The sequence below is a fragment of the Tupaia chinensis genome, unplaced genomic scaffold (assembly GCF_000334495.1).
Source record: "Tupaia chinensis unplaced genomic scaffold, TupChi_1.0 Scaffold000323_1, whole genome shotgun sequence".
NCBI lineage: Eukaryota > Metazoa > Chordata > Mammalia > Scandentia > Tupaiidae > Tupaia > Tupaia belangeri.
Genome location: NW_006159817.1, coordinates 1,564,473 through 1,572,261, shown reverse-complemented (window position 1 = coordinate 1,572,261; position 7,789 = coordinate 1,564,473).

Sequence of the window (7,789 nt, the reverse complement as noted above, 5' to 3'; positions counted from 1 at the left end):
TCCCAGCGGTGTCTCAGCCTCTCTGGCGATCTCTTTAGGTGTGCATAGACATGCATCTCTCTCTCTCTCTCTGCCTCTTCATCCCTGTCTGTCTCCCTGTCTCTGCTCCCAGCACAAAGCAGTCACCGGCTGTAGCAGTGTGGCCGCCCCACGCCGGGTCTCAGAGTCCCAGCTGCTGCAGTCCTCCGGCTGACATCTGACCAAAGCCCCTTTTCCCCTGCTTCAGCTGGAACAGGATTGGAATTTTTCAAGCAAACATTCTTAAGAAACTGGGCAGGGAAGGGGAAGGGAGGGGAAAGGAGGAGAAGGGAGAGGAGGGGAGGGGGAGAGAGACAAGAGCAGACATACACAAAACAGTCCCTAAGCAGATACTGGTAGACCCGGCAGCTGGGTGCCTTGGTGGCCAGAGAGGGGCATGGCCAGCCCAAGGACATCAGCCCTGCCTCTGGGCCACCAGCCTGAAGCCCCGCCTGCCTCCCAGACTGAAGAACCTCCAGCCTCCTCTTAGACCCATTGTTCTGGCTGAAAATCCAGGCCAAGGTCGCTGCAGAGAAGGGGCGTTTCCACCACCACTGAGCTCCAGATCGCAGCCCAGGCGGGCCACCAGGGAACTATGCCGCCCTCAGCCTGGTCCAGGGCCAGCCTGGGCCAGAGAGGCGGACAGCTGGGCAGGCAGGCAGCCTCGGGCACTGCGGGGTGCAGGGCCCAGCGGGAGGACAACAGCTGCCCTAATTACTCCAGCTCTCCAGGTTCCAGTCTCGTTTCAAAAGGACTCCAGGGACACAGCCTTTAATAACTACCAGTAAACAGGCAGGAAAATCGATACCTGGTAAATAGAGCCTGGAGAGAGGCGTGCCTGGGCGGGCTGGCCCCCAAGAGCTCCCAGAGTCCTTTGCTGCAGGGCTGGCCAAAGTCGCCCTTTGGCTCCCTCTCCACCCCTGCATGATAGCCTCCTCCAGGGACGCCCCCCCCCCCCTGATTGCCTTCCCCATGGGGCCCCACTCCCCCTCCAAGGCCAGCCCCTCCTCTTCCCTGCTGAGCCCTGACGTGTGCCAAGGAGGTTGCGTGTTTCAGTAGCAAATGCCTCCTTTGTGCCAGGCGCTGTCTGAGGCTGGGCACGGAGTCGTGGATCTGACCTGGTCTTTGTCCTCCTGAAAGTCATCGGCCAATGAGGGAGGTTAAAAACAAATCATCAAATGACTGTGCAAAAATAGATCTGCAATAAAAAGCAGGGTTTGGGGACCAGCAGTTGGCGTGATGGCTATGTCGCTGAACTCGCATGTAGTCAACCACGGTTTGAGTCCCAGACCCAGTGGCTTAAACTCATGCCGGATGCGTGTGCATGCGTGCCCAAGATCCCCAGAGGAGAATGGAGGAGAAGGGATTGCAGCGTGGCCATCCCCCCTGGGGGGTGATTTCTCACTTTCTGTCTCTCTTTCTCTGCCTTAAAAAAAAAGAACGAAAGAAAGCAGGGTTTGGAGACCAGCCGGTGGCATGGTGGTTAAAGTGCTAGAATTCCCACGTGACTGTCCACAGTTCGAGTCCCGGACCTGGCAACTTGCTTTCTCACTCTCCTTCTCTCTCGCTCTTTCTCTGGCAAAAACTCATGTGAAAAATAATAATAATAATAATAAATAAATAAAATAAATAATTGTTTTTTTAAAGTAGGGTTTGCCAAGTACCACAACAGAACAGAGAAGCGTAACAGCATGCAGGATTTTGTGAGATGAATAAGAGTCCAAGCGAACACAAGCAGATATATATTCTAATGACCATCCTGGCTAGCAAGTGCCCCGCTAAGCTCTGTGTTATTTCATTATACCCCATTGTACGGATTAGGACACTGAGGCTGTAGACAAAGCCAAAATTTGTGCAAGACCTGCAAGACTTCATAGTTATTTCTCTCAGTCACTTCACTCTGCGTCTTCCCGCTCGGGGCCTCCCTTGTCCAGCTCAGGACTTGGCAGACAGGAGGGGGCAGTGAACCAGTTTCCGGGGCCGGCAGGTGGCACAGTGGTTAAGGGTGCTGGACTCCCACATGGCTGACAGCGGTTCAAGTCCCGGATGTGGTGGCTTTCTTTCTCACTTTCCATCTCTCTCTCTCTCTCTCTCCCCTATCTGGTCAAATTAAAATAAAGTTAAATAAAATAATTATATAAAAATAAATAAATAAATAAAACCAGTTTCCATCCCTTCCCCTGCAAACAGCACCTCCCCCAGGGGAGAAATCAATATGCACACACACAATTAAAATGGTAAATCAGCCCTCCTGATGGGGCTGCCCCCAGAGGCCTGGGGGAAGTCTTCTTACGATTGGCTGGAATGGTATAGGAGCCCAGGGACTGTATTTCCTGGGGCGGGGCTGTCAGTCCACCCTCCTCTCTGCCTTCCACCCTGCCTGTCTCTCATCCACAGCTATACCTCTGTGCCTCTCAGAGTCTGGACGGTTGGCAGGGCACAGGGTGGTCAGTAGCCCTTGGGATTGACCAAGGACAGAGAGCAAGCCCCTTCAGTCCTGAGTACAGACACCCACGAGGGACAGTCAGATCGAGTCTGGAGACTCAGACATGGTCAGCAGGGAAAAACCTGAGCGAGCGGGAAGACAGGGGACATTGGGAAGGACCACGGTGGGCCCCCTCCATCTGGCGGCAGAGCCCTGGACCAGGCACCCTGGCGGGATGCCCAGTAGCAATGGAAACGCCATCAGTGTAGCGAGAGTCCGCAGTGGGCAGTGGGCACTGTGCTGGGGGCCGAGCAGACAAGATCCTTGCCTCCTGGGGGCACAGCCTACGGGCAGGAGGCACACACCAGGACGTGGGCAGGTGAGGGCACTGTGCGGGCGGTGCTCAGTGCAGGAAGAAACCCAGAGCCTGGAAGAGGAGAGAAGCAGGAGGCAGCCCTTCAGGAAGGATGACCTGGAGAGGTCTTGCCAAAGAGATGACGTCGTAACAGAGACCTGTAAGAAATTAGGAAGGAGTGGTCAGACAGTGGCAGTAATAAGGGAGGCTGAGCCACATGGGAAGGTTCTGGGTTCGCGTCTGGAGGCCTCCCTGAGTGCACCAGGAACGTACGTGCCTATGATCACGGACTGGCTGAGGCCGGGGGTGGAGCGCAGCGCTGAGACTCTGTTGGGGTTCCCTCTCTCACTCTCTCTCTCTCTTGGAATAAGCAAACTTTAAAAGTAAACTTAAAAAATGGCCAGACGAGCAGATGGTGTAATGATTACATCGTCGGAGTCCCACATAGTTAGCCACAGTTCAAGTCCCGGACCCGGTGGCTTAAAACTCACACCAGGCACGTGTGCATGCATGCCCAAGATCCCGAGAGGAGAATGGAGGAGAAGGGATTGCGACATGGCCATCCCCCCTGGGGGGTGATTTCTCGCTTTCTGTCTCTCTGTCTCTCAGTCACTCCAGCGAACACACACGCCCTATAGCAAAAATCTCTCTCAAAATGGGACTAGCAATTGGTGTAATGGCCATGTCACTGGACTCCCATGTAGTCTACCACAGTTCAAGTCCCAGACCTGGTGGCTTAAACTCACACCGGGCATGTGTGCATGTGTGCCCAAGATCCCAAGAGGAGAATAGAGAAGGGATTGCGGTGTGGCCATCCCCCCAGGGGGTGATTTCTCACTCTCTGTCTCTCTAGCAAGCACATGCACCCTATAGCAAAAACCTCTCCAAAAACAAAACAAAACTCTCAAAAAAATAAATAAATAAAAAAATATTAAAAGACAGAGAAAGAATGAAATAAACTATGAGATTACCTGGGCACGGCTGGGCAGAGGGAACAGTGACTGCAAAGGCCCCATGGGCGGAATGTGCCAGGGGTGTCAGAGGGGCAGTGAGGAGGCCAGAGTGGCTGGAGCAGACCAAGTGAGGGCAGAGGTAGGTAATAAACCCGAGAGGAAAGGAGGCGGGGAGGCGGTGTGGGCTTTTCTAGGTCTTGGTGAGGACGTTGGCTTTTACTCCACGTGAGCAGACGCCATGGAGGATTTGAGCAGGGGACGGATGTGACCTGGTTTGCGTTGAACAAGACCTTCTGGCTGCCGGGCGGGGACTAGGTAACAGCGGGCAAGGGCAGTATCAGAGCCCAGTCATGAGTCTACTGCAATGGTCCAAGCAGGAGAGAGACGATGGCGTGAGTGCCGTGGAGGGATGTGATCAGCTGTGGAGTGTATCTGAAAGAGGGGTTCCTGGGGCCACCGACAGCTTACCCATGGAGTGGAGTGTGGGGGAGGAGCAGGGAGGAGTTGAGGTTGGTGGGGTTTGAGGGGCTGAGTCCAAGCAGCTTGAAGAATGGAGCTGCTGATATCGCAGTGGGAAAGACTGGGAGGAACGGGTTCAGGCTGGGGGAGAGCAGGATTCATGTCGTCTGAGCTGAGTGCGAGGCACCTGCTAGACCTCCCAGGGAGAGTGTCAAGGAGGCAGCTGGACCCCCCCCCGCCCCCCTGAGCCTGGCTCCCAGGAGTAGAAGATCCTCTGACGATGACAGATTTGGGAGTCATCAGAGTGGGGGCAGCTTAATCCTGACTGATCCTCTTAATCCCACGGGAAGGTCTGGCATGCCTATTTTTGTTTTGTTTTGTTTTGGGAAAGATTTTTTTTGCTACAGGGCGCATGTGTTCATGGGGGGACACAGAGAGAGACAGAGAGAGAGAAAGTGAGAAATCACCCCCCAGGGGAGATGGCCACACCGCAATCCCTTCTCCTCCATTCTCCTCGGGATTTAGAGTTTTGAGTTTCAAGCTGCTAGTCAGCTATGTGGGGATTCAGAGCCTTCACCACTGTCCACCTGCTGGCCCCATCATGGCCATTTTTTTTTAAATCTTGCTCTCTGGAGAGAGACAGAGAGAGGGAGAGGGAGGAAAGCACCCTCGATGGGGAGACCCCTTCTCCATCCGGTCAGGATTTGGGGCATGCATGCACACATAGATGCCCTGTGTTTTTCAAGCCGCCAGGGCAGGGGTTCAGCTCCCTTAACCACTAACTAGGCCATGGGTCTGGCTATTTCAAACCCATTTTCGAGATGAAAAAACTGAGGCTGAAACACCTGACATAGTCACAGAGCTGCAAAAATTAGAGCTGGAAATCAGATCTGTCTGCGTCCCAGCCCTGGAGCTCCACCTCCCCCAGACCCTCCGCTCCTGGGCGTTCTCACTGCCTCCTCCGCACAGCTCTGCATGAGGGGGGGATGGCAATGGATTAACAGCATCCCCTTCTTTGACTCGGAGCCACCGAGGCCCAGGGAGGCCTAAGGGACTTTCCCACAGTCGAGGAGCAGTCGGGTGTGCAGTCTCTCTGCAGGTGTGCCAGAAGGACCCTGCCAGTCTCTACGCAGCAGGCCAGAGGCTTGGGGAAGCCCTGCAGCCTGGACTTGGGGTTAGCGCTGGTGAACCCCGAGTTTCCCAGAGGCTCAGGGAAGCCCTGCAGCCTGGACTTGGGGTTAGCGCTGGTGAACCCCAAGTTTCCCATGGAGCCTTGCTCTTAAGGAGTACCTAGCACTCTGGCTAACATGGAGTCCTGGTTGGGATTTAGTCCTCCTCTGTGAGATGGGGGCTTTCATTATTACCCCCCAGCCAGGTTGTCATGCAGTGATTCCTGGGTCTGCGTGAGCGCTCAGCATGGAGCCCTCTGAAGAGAAGACGGTCAGCTAGTATTTTGTTTGTTTATTTGAAGGTTTGTTTTTTGGAGAGGTTTTTTGCTATAGGGTGCGTGTGCTCACCAGAAAGGCAGAGACAGAGAGACAGAAAGCGAGAAATCACCTCCCACACACAAGGGGGATGGCCACGCCACAATTCCTTCTCCTCCATTCTCCTCTCGGGATCTTGGGCACGCATACACATGCACCTGGTGTGAGTTTAAGCCACTGGGTCTGGGACTCGAACTGCAGTCGACTACATGGGAGTCCAGTGCTGTAGCCATTATGCTAACTGCTGGTCCCATGTTTTTTTGTTTGTTTGTTTGTTTGTTTTTTTCTGAGAGAATTTTGCTATAAGGTGTGTGTGCTTGTCAGAGACACAGAGAGACAGACAGACAGCAAGAAATCACCCCCCAGGGGGGATGGCCATGCCGCAGTTCCTTCTCCTCCATTCTCCTCTTGGGATTTTGGGCATGCACACCCAAGCGCCCAGTGTGAGTTTCCAGCCACTGGGGTCTGGGACTTAAGCTGCGGTCAGCCACATGGGAGTCCAGCACCTTGACCATCTACTGGCCCCCAGCAAATGTTTAGGGAAGGAAGGAACAAATGAACAGACAGACAAATGAAAAGGCAAATCAGTGGATGATGGAAGGAACTGATGCAGCGAGGAGCACGAGGTGTGAAGAGATAAAAGAATGAGGCACTAGACTCTCACATGGCCAAAGGCAGTTCAAGTCCCGGACCTGGTGACTTAAAACTCACGCTGGAACCCAAAATGGATCGAAGTGTGAACATGAATTCATTCACTCAGCAAATATGTTCTGAGCTGGGATGTTGCAGTAAATAAAGCCCAGTCCCCCTGGGACTATTACAGTCGAGCAGGAGGGGACAAGATACCCAGAAAGGATAAAGTGGATCAGGTGGGAACACGGAGCAGGGAAGGAGAGAGGACGCAAGCAGGGCTGCGTGCTTTTGGATACAGTAGTCGCGACGGAGTGAGCTAAGGCCGGAGGAGGTGTGCAGGTATGAATAAAGCAGAGCGAGGGCCGGCTGGCAGCGGGGTGGTGAAGGCAGCTGGATTCCACATGACCGACCGCATGCTTTGAGTCCCCGACCCAACAGTTTGAAAAACACACTGGACACAGGTGTGTATGCCCCAAAAATCTCAAGAGGAGAATGGAGAAGGGGTTATGGCATGACCATCCCCCATGGGGGCCTGCGGGCAGCTTCTCACCTCTCCCTGGTCCCTCTCTCAGATGAGTGCATGGACTCTCTAGCCAATTAAAAAAAAAAAAAAAAACAAGTTGGCGTTGCTGGATTCCCATGTAGTTGACCATGGTTCAAGTCCTGGACCTGGTGGCTTCAACTCACGCCGGGCGCTTGTATGTGTATGCCCAAGATCCTGAGAGGAGAATGGAGGAGAAGGGATTGCCACGTGGCCATCCCCCCAGGGGGTGATTTCTCGCTTTCTGTCTCTCTGTCTGTCTCTGTCTTTCTGGTGAGCGCATGTGCCCTTTAGCAAAAACCTCTCCAAGAAAATAAATAAATAAAACAGTGGGTGGCTGTAGGCCTGAGTGAACTAAGGTGCGGACGCTGATGAACACATGAACAGGTGCTTAAATGAATCCACCAGTGGATGAGTAGCCTGGGGAGTGGGTCGTTGAAGGAATGAGTGAAGGCATGAAGGGAAGACGGCAGCACCCACCCCTGCATGGCCACTATCTGCACCGCCCACGTCTGAAGGCCTTACTCTCCTTTTCCCCTCTCTTCCCCACGCACGTGGCAACCTCTACTTCCGCGCCTGTCCAGACCCTGGAGAGGCGAGGGGAGCTTGGTGGTCCTGCCCACTCCGTGCCTTGCTGGTCCCCCACCCACCCATCCCGGAACGCACAAGCTACCTTGACGCCCTTCCTCGTTGGCTCTCCCATCCCTAGCCCCCATTCCGTTGCCCAGCACCGCGCCACCCCATATGGGAGGGACGACCCTTGGCCACAGGGCGCACGCCCTTACCCCGGTCCCTCCCTGTCTGTGTTAACTCCTATCTCCTCTCCCCTCCCACATCTTGATGGTCCCCTAAGGAGCCCCCCCCCCAAGTCTTCGTTCCCTGCCTGTGTCCCCACCCCTCCGGCCGGCCCCGACGCCCCCA